The sequence below is a fragment of the Microtus pennsylvanicus genome, chromosome 17 (assembly GCF_037038515.1).
Source record: "Microtus pennsylvanicus isolate mMicPen1 chromosome 17, mMicPen1.hap1, whole genome shotgun sequence".
In the NCBI taxonomy this organism is placed as follows: Eukaryota; Metazoa; Chordata; class Mammalia; order Rodentia; family Cricetidae; genus Microtus; species Microtus pennsylvanicus.
In genome coordinates this window covers 23,061,560-23,076,041 of record NC_134595.1, presented here as the reverse complement: position 1 = coordinate 23,076,041, position 14,482 = coordinate 23,061,560, and positions in this window count along the sequence as shown.

The following is a 14,482-nucleotide window of genomic DNA, read 5'->3' as shown; positions in this document are numbered from 1 at the left end:
GTGGTAATGCTGCCCTAAAAAACATAGGCTGTCTTAACAAGAACCCCAGTTCCAGGAATGGAAAATTTGTTGAGTTGTTAATCAACGTAGACCAAGAGACTCCCAGAACAGTATAGTATATTGCCTTTGCCTCCCAGAACTTGAAGGACCTATTGCTGAAGACACCACACACTCTGAACTCAAGACTTGAAGGAATCACCTTGGGTACTAGTGGTAATAATATCCAAAGCTGCTAAAATAGAAAAAGTTGTTAATCCTACCCAGCTATAGAGCCGTGAGTCACAAGGGTGCCTAGCCCAGCACAGTGTTCCCAATGGTGCAATAGTAGCACTTTTATCTTGGGAGTAACTCATAGCTGTGTAGTTGAACTTGAGACCTTCACACAGGGAGGGAAATCTTGCCTAGTACTATGACCAAGTTAAACACCTGTGACTGGAGAGGTCATGAACCCTAGAAGATAACCTACTTTTATTACTTTCCTAAACATATATAATTTCTACTTCTACTTTATTTTGGTTTGTATTTATGTTTTCTATTTTTTTGTGTTCCTTTTGTAGGTATTAGGGTATAATTTACAATGGGTTTTGCTTTACAACTAATATTAAGGTATCTTACAAGAGAGGTTTGTATAGCCCATGTGTCTGTAATGTGCTTTTGGTATTATTGCCTGTAAGATTTTCAACTTCTTGTGGCTATAATTTTTCACTGTAGACAAGAAAATACCAATTAAAACTGTCTTAAACTGTTAGAGCAATCATTATACATTTCTTAAGGTCTAAAGGCAGAGTTGGCTCCAGCCTCCTGGCTATCTGCACTAATATTATCAGTAACCTGACTCCTCCCATTAAAATAATACAAAGTTTATCCCAACAGTATTTCACCTCATACTCACAGGATCACTGTCATTAGCAATCAGGGCTACATCCTTGTTCATTACCAGCCCAGCAAAACTTGAAGGCCATTCTTCCTCATGAGGCTCAATTAGAACAATTGAAACTGCTTTGTTGACCATCTATCTGTCCACCCCCATGTTATTAACATTCATGGAAAATTCCATGAGCCTGGAACTGATGATGACCAGGCCAGGCCACCAAAAAGAAGCCTTAACACTTTACATTTTGAACTAGATCAGTGTTTCAAGATATTGAACAGTATCTATAAGAAATGGAGGTGTTACAGTAGCCATTTAAGACAAGGAGCCAAAATGAAAGCTACAAAAGAGTAGCCTAGGCTCCTTCTGTCTCATCTCCCTCCTGTGGACAGGCATGAGGAGTGATGACGTGCAATTCCAGGAGGAGAATTCACTGAAAAACGGGTGGTTCCTGGGTTTTTTCCCTGTGGGCTGGCTTCTCCTGCTATTGTATGGTAACAGGAAATGCTCTAGTGTAGGCACTTATCCCATTTCCATAATGTTAGACAAGGCTCTGGTATTTCCCCCTCAGATTATGCCATCTACTTTGGAAACTGTTATCACTCGGTGTCTAAAGGTGTCAGCATTCTACCCAAGCACCTTCCTGTTTGACCTTCACTGCACTTAGCAGCTCTGGCTCATCAGGACTAAGACTAAAGCTTCTTTTAATTTCTTCCTTTAATTTTGTTGAGGAAAATTTGTATTTCTATTTTCACATATGAAGGTTTTTTGAATTGTTGAAAACTGATATTTCTTTCCATTTTCCAACTAGTCGTCACTTTTTTGTTATTCATTACAAATTTGGGGGAAATTAATGATAGTCCTATCTACAATATGCTATTGTCAGAATCAAATCAAATGACATTTAGTAAAGTATAAGGGGAAAAACAGATCTGAGACATTTTTATTCTTCTGATGTATTAGGGTAGTATATTGTCCAAATGTCAGCCAGGCCTCTCATTTCAGTGGCATTTCAGCATTTTTAGAGCCAAGGATGCTCTCATAGCTTCTGAAACTCTATTATGAATACATGTGTTGCCAAGGGAACAGCCTGCCTAGTAACAATCTAATAGGTACCCCCCAAAGATCAAGGTTATTCTAGCATCTTCCCTATTGAAAAAATATATTTAAAATGAAACAGTCCAATCTCAGAGCATGTTAGAGGAAATGAGAGCAACTCTAGCAAACTACCATGTTTACTGTTTAACAAAATGAGGCATGCACTGCCATGCATAAACTTCATATTGTAACCATTGTGTTACCCCAGGGGATAATGGAAGCACAATTTAGATGCCCATTTTAAAGCTTTTATAAAGATGTGCCTTGGTGAAGACAGCAGGCCCTTTGTCATTCCGTGTATAGTGCTTCAGGAGCACTTGATCTATGGAAAGGTTTTTTTTTAAAAAAAAAAAAAAAAGAAGAAAAAGTGAATATGTCTTCTGGAAATAGCTTGCTGCTTTTAAAAATCCCATTTTAAGTTACTCAGTGCTCAAGAGAAAGCTCAAGAAAATTGGACGTATGAATAGATTGATGGAAAGAAAAGGGAAAAGAGAGAGAGGGATGCATGAAGCATAATGACAGAACACAGATTCCACCATATTGCTGAAGAGTATTGTTGCTTTCAGGAAAGATATTAGAAAGCATATAATTTAAAAAATTGTCTCTTTGGCTCTATGTACAAATTCAAATTTGTCTTGTAGTGTCAATGCTGAAAATGCATGATGAAAATAGGAGTCCTGCATGCTTCAGAGCATCTGGAACCATTTTTGTAAGTCACTTGCCTTGTATACATGGACCGTGCCCCAAGAGGGGAAGCCACGCAGTGGTCCATCCCCCTATGAGACAGGCACAACCAGTTTCATGAGGAGAAATGCAATTTTGAAAATTTAAAATTGAAAGATTCAAAACTCAGGGAAAGCATGGGATTCTTTCAGTAATTAAAAAAATAAAAGGAAGTGTCCAGTTTGGAGTCATATGCCTAAAGTCCTCCTGCGTGCCAGGTTGTCTACAGGCTTGGCAAGGAAGTGAAGTACCAACAATGAATGGTGAATGGATGTGTGGAAACTGCTTATGCTGTTTGGTTGTGATGATTTTCTAAATCTCTCAAGGAAAGAACACAGTGGTCTGCTGTCATGGATAAGGAAATGGGAGAAAGCCCTCAGTATTCACCTCAACGCTCCTCTGTTTATGTGGGAAACCCTACACTGCTCCGTATTCCATTGGGTCTTGATTTTCTGTCTCTAACCCATAGGGTTTGCTTGAGGTCCAGAAACTTCAGAATCCACATGGCTTGCTTTTCCTTTCCCTCTTAGAATTTTCGAACATTTTGTAGTCCTTCTGCTATCCCTGTCACCCTCTCTCATCACAGTTAACATGCTCTTTTGAGTTCTTGCTTCAAGAACATAACCAGAAAGTTAATGGCCCTTATTCCCATTATTACTCCCTCTTACTCCTTAATGTGGTCCTGAGCAATGTTTTGAGAATTATCAGCGTGACAGAATGGAATTTACTTAGATGATAGCTTCTTGTTGATATGTAGAATATGTTTAGTTCTTGGTGTTGGTGGATGTCATGAATGCAAACTAATTTTTATATTAGCCAAAATAAAGCATTATTATAGGAATATTTCTGTTACAACAACAAAAATATATGTATATAGGATCAGTCTTTGCAGGCGGTATCTTCCCATAAACTAAATGTCCATAAGAGACAATTTTAGTGTTCAGGATTCCAACCATAGGTGATATATTAGACTTGTCTGATTAGCTGCTACAATGACATCTGTAAAATTGATCTTAAAAATGAACATCTGGCTTCTGACTTATTTCTTATAGCAGAAAACTTGTTTGCCAAATTTATTATTTACTGTTCTATTCCTGTGAAGTGATGCTATGATCAAGGCAACTTTTAGAAGAAATCATTTAACTGGGGGCTTGCTTACAGTTTCTGTGAGTGAGTCCATGATTATTGTGGCAGGGAGCATGGGGGCAGGCAGACCTGGTATTGGAGCTGGAGCTGAGAGCTTACATCATGATCCACAGCAGGAGAGACCGCACCTAATCCTTCCCAAACAGTGACACTAGCTGGGGACCAAGCATTCAAACATATGAACTTATGAAGGACATTTCCGTTCAAATCACGACACCAAGTATAGTATAGGAGAACTTCTTACCTAATTGCTAGATCTAGGATCTAAGTTAGCATTGGAAATTCCTACCAAAACAACAAAACACAATAGATTGCAAAATCTTGATAATCTCCCTGTGGTGAATATAAAGATAGCCTCTTTAAATATACAAATGCCCTTAGAAGGCATTCTTTACTTTAGTGATCAATAATGCCATAATTGGAAGCTTTTCCCATGGTATCCTGAGAGCAGGTGGGTTTTTTTCCACCTAATGTGTGCTAAGTGAACATCCTTTATAAGTAGATAATTATCCTCATTGACAAATGTATGAATATAAAAGGTCTTGTTTCCATTTGGAAAGCAACTTATCATTTGGTATGGACCCACACACTCAATAGCAATCACAATCCATGACAAAATGGTGTCTGTGATTAGTTTTCCCATTCTGAACTCTCTCTCCCCCAATAGGTTGTGCACTGCCTCCCTTTTTCCTGGCTTGTACACAAACTCACTCAGTCCCATTTCCAAAAGACAGCTCCTTCCAAATCCACTAGCTCGTCTCCAGATATTTGCCTCCATATTTTTATAATAGTTGTGTAGGCTTATGTTTTGATTAATTGGTTTTGCTAGTATATATTGACTTCTCATTTTAAAGAGAATTTAACTTTCTAAGGCCCACTTTTCTCCCAGTGGTATGGTATTCTTAAGTCATCAGTTGGAGCTTTACAGAATGCCTATGTAAATACTGTTTATTGCTTAGCCCAATAGAATGATGATTAGTTATACATTTGTACATTGTACATTAGTTGTACAATGATTAATGTATCATTGTTTCTCACTCAGCAAATATATTTCAAGCTCTTCAGAGTCTATATTCAACATGATAAAAACTTATTAGTTTCATTGTTCTCCACAAATATTTTCTTTCTGTTTCTTGTTTTTAGATAATGGGCTGCAAAACGAGAAAAAAAACAATAGCAGCTATTCAGAAATAAATTCAATGTCATCTCACTATATATGAGTTGTGCTAAGAATTCAAAATTAATGGAAGATTCATAAAATTCTCTTTTTATGTTATACAGGAGACATTTATGGTCCAAAAAGGGACACATAAATACAAAATATAATACATCATTTAGCCAAGTAGGTAGAACAGACAGACTGAGAACCCTGTTGGAATGCTGTATGAATACCTCAACATCATAAAGGCAGATTACAGCAAGCCCATAGCCAACATCAACTTAAATGGAGAGAAGCTCAAAGCAATTCTACCAAAATCAGTAATAAGACAAGGCTGTTCACACTCAATATAGTACTTGAAGTCTTAGCTACAACAATAAGACAGCTGAAGGAAATCAAGGTGGTACCAATTGGAAAGGAAGAATTCAAAGTACCTTCATTTGAAGATGATATACTAGCATACATAAAGTGACTAAAAATTCCACTGGGAAACTCCTACAGTTGATAAACACTTTCAGCAAAGTAGCTGGATACAAAATTAATAGCCTTCCTAAATACAAATTACAAAAGGACTGAGAAAGAAACCAAGCAAACAAGACCCTTCTCAATAGCCTCAAATTATATAAATTATCTCGGGGTAACTCTAACAAGCAGGTGAAAGATTTGTCTGATAAAACCTTTAAGAAATTGAAGAAAGAAACTGAAGAAGGTATCAGAAGTTGGAAAGATCTCCCATGCTCATAGGTCAGTAGGATTAATACAGTTTTGTTTTTTTTTTTTTTTTTAAAAAAAGCCATTCTACCAAAAGTAACCTACAAATTTACAAATTCACTGAAATCTCCATCAAAATTCTAATACAAATCTTCATGGGGGGAGAATATGAGCAAGGAATTTAGGACCGCGAGGGTTTGGTCTACCCACTGAAACAATGTGCCTGATCTAATGGGAGCTCACCAAAGCCAGCTGGACTGGGAATGAACAAGCATGGAATCAAACTGGACCCTCTGAATGTGGCTGACAATTGGGGCAGACTGAGAAGCCAATAATAATGGCACTGGGATTTGTGTCTAAGGAATGTACTGGCTTTTTGGGATCCTAGTCTATTTGGATACATACCTTCCTAAGCCTGGATGGAGTGGGGAGGGCCTTGGACTTCCCACAGGGCAGGGTACCTTACCCTTTCTCAGGACTGAAGGATGAGGGGGGAGGGTGAGTGAGGGAGTGGGAAAGAAATGGGAGAAGAGGAGGAAGTGAAATTTTTGAATGGTATTATTTATAAAACAATAAATAAATAAACAAACAAACAAACTGAACTCACAGACTGGAGAAATGACTCAGGTTAAGAGCACTGACTGCTCTTCCAGAGGTGTGAGTTTAATTCCCAGCAATTACATGGTGTCTTAAAACCATCTGTAATGAGACCTGGTACTCTCTTCTGGCCTGAAGCATACATGCAGACTCACACTGTATATATAATTAATAAATAAATCTTCTAAAAAAGCTGGACTCACTTGCTATGCCTGACTTATATATTTTTTAATTTTCAGAAAGGGTCTCACTATGTAGCTTTATCCAGCCTGGAACTCATGCCTACCTCTCCCTCTGGAGTGCTGCAATTAAAGGTATGCCACCACCACATCCAGAGACCTACTTATTCTTTAAGAATCTGCCAACTCTAGACTAACGCTCTGCAGAGACTCCCTGATTCTATAAGACTTTTTTTTGCAGGTCCTGAAATAATAAAGTATTAACTTTAGGAAGAACAGCTATGAAATTATCAACTACAGAATAAATGTTTCCAGGTGGCTCATTATTTTACAACTGATTCATGTGTTCTTACATTTCATTTAAACTAGAGAAAACACATTATAAGGTATGTTTTATTATGTGTGAAACACCACAGTGTCATGTTTTTCATTTGCATTACTGATAAAAATGCTTAAGTAATGAGGAAGACCACTCTTATGACTAAAAACAAAAAGATTTTGAGGTTTACTCTCCTTTATAGCCTTAGCGACATGGCTATTGGTGATAAAAAAAAAATAACCTGAAAACCATAAGAAGCAGTTTACTCAAATTTGTGCTGCTGACCTAGAACCTGAGACTGAGTAATTTATAACAAACAAATTTATTCCCTCCCAGTTCTGGAGGCTGCAGAGCCCACTCTCAAAGTACCATCCAGTTAAGAACATATAATTGTTATCATCTTGACTGTCTCCCATCTGTATCCCTGAAATGTTTGATGACATCATGACTGTTTCTCATCTGTATCCCTGATATGTTTGATGACATCATGACTGTTTCTCATTTGTATCCCTGATATGTATGATACATCATGGCTATTTATCATCTGTATCCCTCTGATATGTATGATGAATCATGACTGTCTCCCAGTCCTTCAGATTATAACTATTCAGACAGGACCTTTGAGGAGATAACTTAAGTGAAAAAGAACATATAGAAGGGCCCTCACCACACGACTAAGTTTCTGTGGAAGAGATTAAATGATGAACCACACACAAATTAAGGAACAACTCCATGTGAACATAGTTATACTGAACCAATCTTCAAGTTAGGACAGGAACCTCAGAAGAAACCCTGAGCTCAGACTTTCAACTCCTAGAAGCACGAGAAAACGAATTTCTATTATTTAAGACAGTAATTCTGCTATTTTATTATGGCAGCTCAATTGAAATGAATACAGTAATGAAATATTTAATTCCTTTTTAAAGTTTACTTTCTCTGAAACTATACAGGAGCCCTAGCATTATTAAGAATTATTAAGACAAAGGAGAATAAATATGAAAAACTCTGTCCCCTGGTATTTGATTCCTACTAGTTGAGCTTATCTTCTTGTATACAATTGTTATCAAATGAAAGTTTATGTAACTTACTCGAGGATGGTTTCTCTGGAATTCTACATTAAAGAAAGAGTAGAATGTAATAGTTCAAAGCAAGGTTGTGGTTGATAGCCTTCAATCATATCCTAATACTTCTGTTGTATTAATTATATATAAACTAAGTATTCAACGGATCCTCTTCTTAGGGCTGGTATGAGGAGTAAAGAAGTTACTAGATGTAAAGTTTAGAAAACTGTTTATAGAACAGTAATACTAATACAGGGATGTTGGACTTGCAATTCACATATCAAACACCAGATGGCAGTATGGCTGAATAATCCTGGCATTCAGTTTATGAGCTAACTAGAGGGTCTGAACTGATAACAGACTTCTAGAAGATTTCTATGGAAATAAAGTGAACTTAATATCTCAGTGCAAGTAATTTTATACATATCAAAGAAACATGTAAAATGAAAACTTAAAGTATATTTGAGTATATTAGATGCTTGTTGCTTTAGATGGACACTATAAAGTAGTCCCACACTAGCTCAGAATTGAGTATAATAAAGGGTTCTTTATTTAGGGGTAGACTCAGCAGATCACAGTCCTCAGCATGAGCAGGGAACAGGAACTGAATTCAGCAGCAGCAGCAGCAGCAGAGAGAGAGAGAAAGAGAGAAACTGCAAGCTTTACAGCTACATTTATACTACAAGACATCACGCCAAATTTTTTGGTACCTTAAAGGCTATTAACTGAAGGAGTTCTCACAGCACTCTACCACTAATCTTAAAAATCAATACTCTGTAATTTGCTGACCAAATAGCCATGAGCAAGTTACTTTTTATAAGACCCAACATTCTTGCCTGAAAACTATTGCATGCATATAACTTTTAAAAAGTTTTCTGATTTTTGTTTTTATTACTGGTGATTGGACTCAGAAACCTTTACATGTAAGTTAAGCATTCTTTCCACTGAGCTGTTTCACATTTTTTTTTTGCACTCGTATTTTATGCCAGGCATTATTCTAGAGGCTCAAGATATAGGAAAGATAAGTGTACATATTTCTATCCTTTGGGGGAATTTGGGGAGCCAAATGAACATGAAAATAAAAGGGTTTATTAGAAATGTGGAAAGGATGAGAAATGAAAAAGAAAAGAATAATAGGAAGAGTGAATACATACACTGTAAATGGAGACTGTGCTTTTGTTTTCTGGCCACCCAGACTCGAATAATCACACAAAAATTATATGAATTATCACACTGTTTGGCCAATAGCTCGGGCATATTCCTAGCTAGCTCTTACATCTTCAATTAACCCATTTCTATTATTTTATATTTAACACAAGGTTAGTGGTTTGTTACATTACATCTTGTTTCTTCAGTGGCTACATGGTATCTGCCTGATTCTGCCTTATTTCTCCCTGTAGTCGGTATAGTGTTCACTGCCTAGCTTTATTCTGCCCTGCCATAGACCAGAGCATCTTTTTATTAGCCAATGGTAATAAAACATATTCACATTATGTTTGCCTGCATGCCAGAAGAGGGCACTAGATCTTATTGTAGATGGTTGTGAGCCACCTTGTGGTTGCTGGGAATTGTACTCAAGTACTTATGAAGAGTAGCCAATGCTCTGTAGTAAGAAGCTGCTTGTTCATTCCTGGTTGCCCAAATCATGAAATAATCACTCAGAAACTATATTATTTGCAGAACCGTTTGGAAAATAGCTTAAACATATTTCTAGTTTGCTCTTATATCCTAAACTAACCCATCTCCATTAATCTGTGTATTGTCATGTGGCTGTGGCTTACCAGGTAAAGTTCCATCTGGTGTCTGTCTCTGCTGATGGCTACATGGTGTCTCTTGACTCTGCCTTCTCTCTCCCAGCATTCAGTTTAGTTTTCCCCACCTAGCTCTACTCTGCCCTATCACAGGCCAAGCCAGCTTCTTTATTAATTAACTGATAAAAGCAACACATATACAGAAGGACTTCCTACACCAATGTTCCTAACCTCTGAGCCATCTCTTCAGCCCCTGGTATTATTCATGCTACATTTTGTGCCCAATGTAAGTCTTGAACCCATGACCTGAGATTAAGAGTCTCATGTTCTACTGACTGAGATAGCTAATGGTGCCCAATGTGGGGCTGATAGCTGTTGTGTAGAAAAGTAAAAGTTTGGCTGGATTTCAAGGCAAGCTACCTAGTTTGGCTGCAGCCTGAAAAAGGTATTAAAGGAGAACCTGTAACCCAGTGGGAGCCCCATGTGTAGCCCTGGCCTGTGTTAGTGGCTAAAAAGCCTCAGGATTTTCATGAATTTGTATCTCAAACATTGAGTGCCAAATGTAGCATGAATAACAAAAACCCAGGGACAGAAACTGGGGTTCAACCCACAACCAGAAAAGCAAGGCAGTAAAGCCATTAGAGAAGTCTTATCACTACCAAGGCTGGGCAACCACAAACTAACTAGACTAAGCCTCTCTCCTCGCATTATGTATTCCCTCTAGTGCTGGAATTAAAGGTGTGACTCCCTAGTACTGGGATTAAAGGGGAGGCACCACCACCTGGATTTGTTTCTGCATTGATCTTGTGCAGCCCAGGGTGGCCTTGAACTCAGAGATTCCTCTGCCTCTATCTCCCAAATCCTGAGATTAAAGGTGTGTGTCACCTTTACCTGACCTCTAGTGGCTTTAGCTATGCCTCTGATCTTCAGGCAAGATTTATTTATTAAAATACAAATAATATACCATGACAGTACAAAATATATCCTATGCATATGTAGAAATATCATGACCAAATCTGTAACCTTGTATGAGGATTCTGAAGTACCATTTATTCTTCCAGTTTTCCCTGAATTTCAAAGGATCCAGAGCAAAACAGTTTCTATATAGCAAGATTTCCAAAAGTCCACCCACCCTTCCCTTTCAAAGTGACTATCAAACAACTGACAGTTTTAGTTTCTTTAACACAGGCATATGAGAATGTGTGAATAGTAGAAAGAAAGGATTGTCTTCAAGGACAATGGGAAAAAAAATTTTGTAGAGAAATTTTTCTCATCACACTGGAGTACAGGTAATGTTCATCTTAATAAGCAGGGGTCTTCAGAAACATCACTGACCTGAGCTCCTTGAGCTAAAGTGGACCAGGCTTTTTCTTTTGGGCCACCAACCACATCCCAAATCATGATACAGAGACTTGTTATTTGTTATGAATACCCGGCCTAGGTTAGACTCATTTCCATCTAGCTCTTTTAACTTAAATTAACCTGTTTCTCTTTATGTACCTTTTGCTTCAGGACATTTTACCTTTCTTTCTTCTGTATATCTTACTTTCACTGCTTCTTGTGTTTGGCTGACTGGATGACCCCAGGCATCTTCTCTTCCTCGTTCTCTCCTCTCTTCTTCTTCATTCTTCATGCCTATCTATTCTCTACTCAGCAGCTCCCCCTGCTTCCTCTCAGTCCTCGCTACCGACCATTCGGCTTTTTATTAGACCAATCAGGTGCCTTTGACTGGCAAGGTGAAACAAACTCAACACATCTTTGCCTAATTGAACACACATCTTTACAACATTAAACAAATGCAGCACACACAAATGTCACACATATTTGTATAATTAAAATAATATTTCACATATTCTAGCCTGAAGTGCTAGAGTGACAATAAGAAGTCTGCCCTTAAAAAGTGCATGCTTATTGCTGACCTTCTGTGTAGCAACAATGTTTCCTGTGGTCTAGGTGTGAACTCTAAAGATGCTAAGAGTCCCTTTGTAAGAAGAACAGTTAAATTCTGTAGAGACAATGCACCAGACACGCACACAATACTCAGCAGGAGCCCCTGATTGGCAGTGTCACAGTCTGAAAGCCTTAGCAGTGGTTATCTTAAAGGGCCCCACTTTGAGGCTGGGGAGGTGACTCAGTTAATTAAACCACTTTCTGTGTCAGCATGAGGAGCTAAGTTTTAATTCTCAGAGCCCATGTACAGCTAGGCATAGCAATACACATATGTAATCTCACTGCTTCTATAGAAGGGGGGAGGAGGACACAGAAGGGGCCCTAGAAGCTCACAGATAGCCAGTACAGACAAAGGTGATATACCAAAGAGACTCTGTCAAGGAAGGAAGATGACATGGGCTGTTGCCTATATGTGTCTCCACTGTGTACATGTGCATTCCCGTGTGTGTGCACACGCACGCATGCGCACAGACAGACAGACACACACACACACACACACACACACACTACATTAAAGAAAATCAACCCTAGAGATCATCAGCCCAATTAGCTTAGAAGTTATGCCTCATCCAAACAAGTAGAACTTCCCTGTCCCTTTTCTAGCCACACTCATTCTAACTCCACTTGGAGTGAGTGTATGAGAAACTATTCACAGAGGACACAGGAAAAGGAAACGACACTCTTTCTCCACCTCCTGTCAATCTACGTGGGACTTTATAGCCCAGGAAAGATCTCTACTGGGGCAGGGCAGAAACAGTGGGCATTAGGAGTACTATACTGCACTGAACATATTAGTTACTAAAATGAGAATACCCTTGTATCAAGGAGAGATTGATGTTACTTTTTATTTTTCTTCATTCATTTTACATACTAATCACAGTTTTCCCTCCCTTCGCTCCTCCTGTTAACTTGTCCCACCTCCCTTCTACCCCTCCCTCCATTCATTCCTCTTCTGTCTCCATTCAGGTGGAGTAAGATCTCCTTTGGGAATCAACAAAACATGGCAAATCAAGTTGAGGCAGGACTAAACTCCACACAACATTAAGGCTGAACAAGGTATCCCACCATAGTGAATAGGTTCCAAAGAGTCAGCTCATACATCAGGGACAGGTCCTGATCCCATTGCTGGTGGTCTCACAAAAGACAAAGCTTCACAATGTCACGCAGATGTAGAGGGCCTAGGTCTGTCCCATGCCAGCTCCCCTGTTGTCAATCTAGAGTCTATGAGTTTGCGCAAGCTCTGGTCAGCTGTCTCTGTGGGTTTTCCTATCATGATCTTCACTCCCCGTTGCTCATATAATCCCTCCACCCGCTCCTCAGCAGGACTCCAAGAGCTTGGTCCAGTGCTTGGCTGTGGATCTCTGCATCTGCTTCCACCAGATACTAGATGAAGGCTCTATGATAACAAATAAGGGTAGTCGTTAATCTGATTACAGGAGAAGGCTGTTTCAGGCTTCCTCTCTGCTATTGCCAGGAATCTTAGCTGGGGTCATGCTTGTGGGTTTCTGGGAGGTTCCCTGGCACCAGGATTCTTCCTAAACCCACAATGACCCTCTCTATCAAGATATCTCTTTCATTACTCTCCCCCTCCATCCCACCTCCAACTCAACCTGTTCCCTCATGTTCTCATCCTCCATCCCCTCTCTTTTACTTTCCCCTATCCACAGTTTACCCAGGACATCTCATCTATTTCCTCTCCCCAGGAAGATTCATGCATCTCTCTTAGGGTCCTTCTTGTTACCTAGCTTCTCTGGGACTGATAGTTGTGGCCTGGTTAGCTCTTGCTTTACATCTAAAATCAACTTATAAGTGGATATATACCATGCTTGTCTTTCTGGGTCTCATTTACCTCACACAGGATGATTTTTTTTCTAGTTCCATCTATTTGCCTGCAAATTTTACGATTTTTCCCCATTGTGTAATAATCCATTGTGTAGATACACCACGTTTTTCTTAATCCATTCTTTGGATGAGGGGAATCTAGGTTGTTTCTAGATTCTGGCTATTATAAATAAATAATGCTGCTATGAAGATAGTTGGGAAAGTGTCTTTGTGGCATGGTTGAGCATTCTTTGGGTATATGCCCAAGAGTAGTATTGCTGGGTCATGAGGTAGATTAATTTACAGTTTTCTGAGATACCACCATATTAATTTCCAAAGTGACTATACAAGTTTGCACAGCAGTGCAGGAGGGTTACCCTTACTCTACATCCACTCCAACATAGACTGTCATTAGCATTTTTGCTCTTGGCCATTCTGAGAGGTATAAGATGACATCTCAGAGTCCTTTTGATTTGTATTTTCCTGATACCTAAGGATATTGAATAAATTCTTTAAGGTTATCTTGGCCATTTAAGATTCTTCTGCTGAGAATTCTGTTTAAAACTGTACCCTATTTTTAAATGGTGTTATTTGATATTTTGATGTATTTTTCTTGAGTTCTTTGCTTATTTTGGATATCAGCCCTCTGTCAGATGTGGGGTTGAAGATATTTTTCCCATTCTGTAGGCTGTAGTTTTGTCTTATTGACATTATCCTTTGCTTTCCAGAAGATTTTTAGTTTCAGGAATTCCTATTTATTAATTGTCTATCTCAGTGTCTGTGTTACTGGTGTTATGTTCATGAAGTAGTCCCCTGTGCCCCCCCTGGGTTCAAGGCTACATCTCACTTTCTCCTTTATCAGCTTCAGTGTAACTGGATTTATGATGAGGTCCTTGATCCACTTAGACTTGAGATTTGTGCAGGGTGGTAGATATGGATCTAGTTGTATTCTTCTACATGACATCCAATTATCCAAGCACCATTTGATGAAGATGCTTTTTCTTTTCTATTGTATATTTTTGGCGACTTTGTCAAAAATCAGGTGTTCATAGGCATGTGAATTTATGTTAGGGTCTCCAATTGGATTCAATTGATC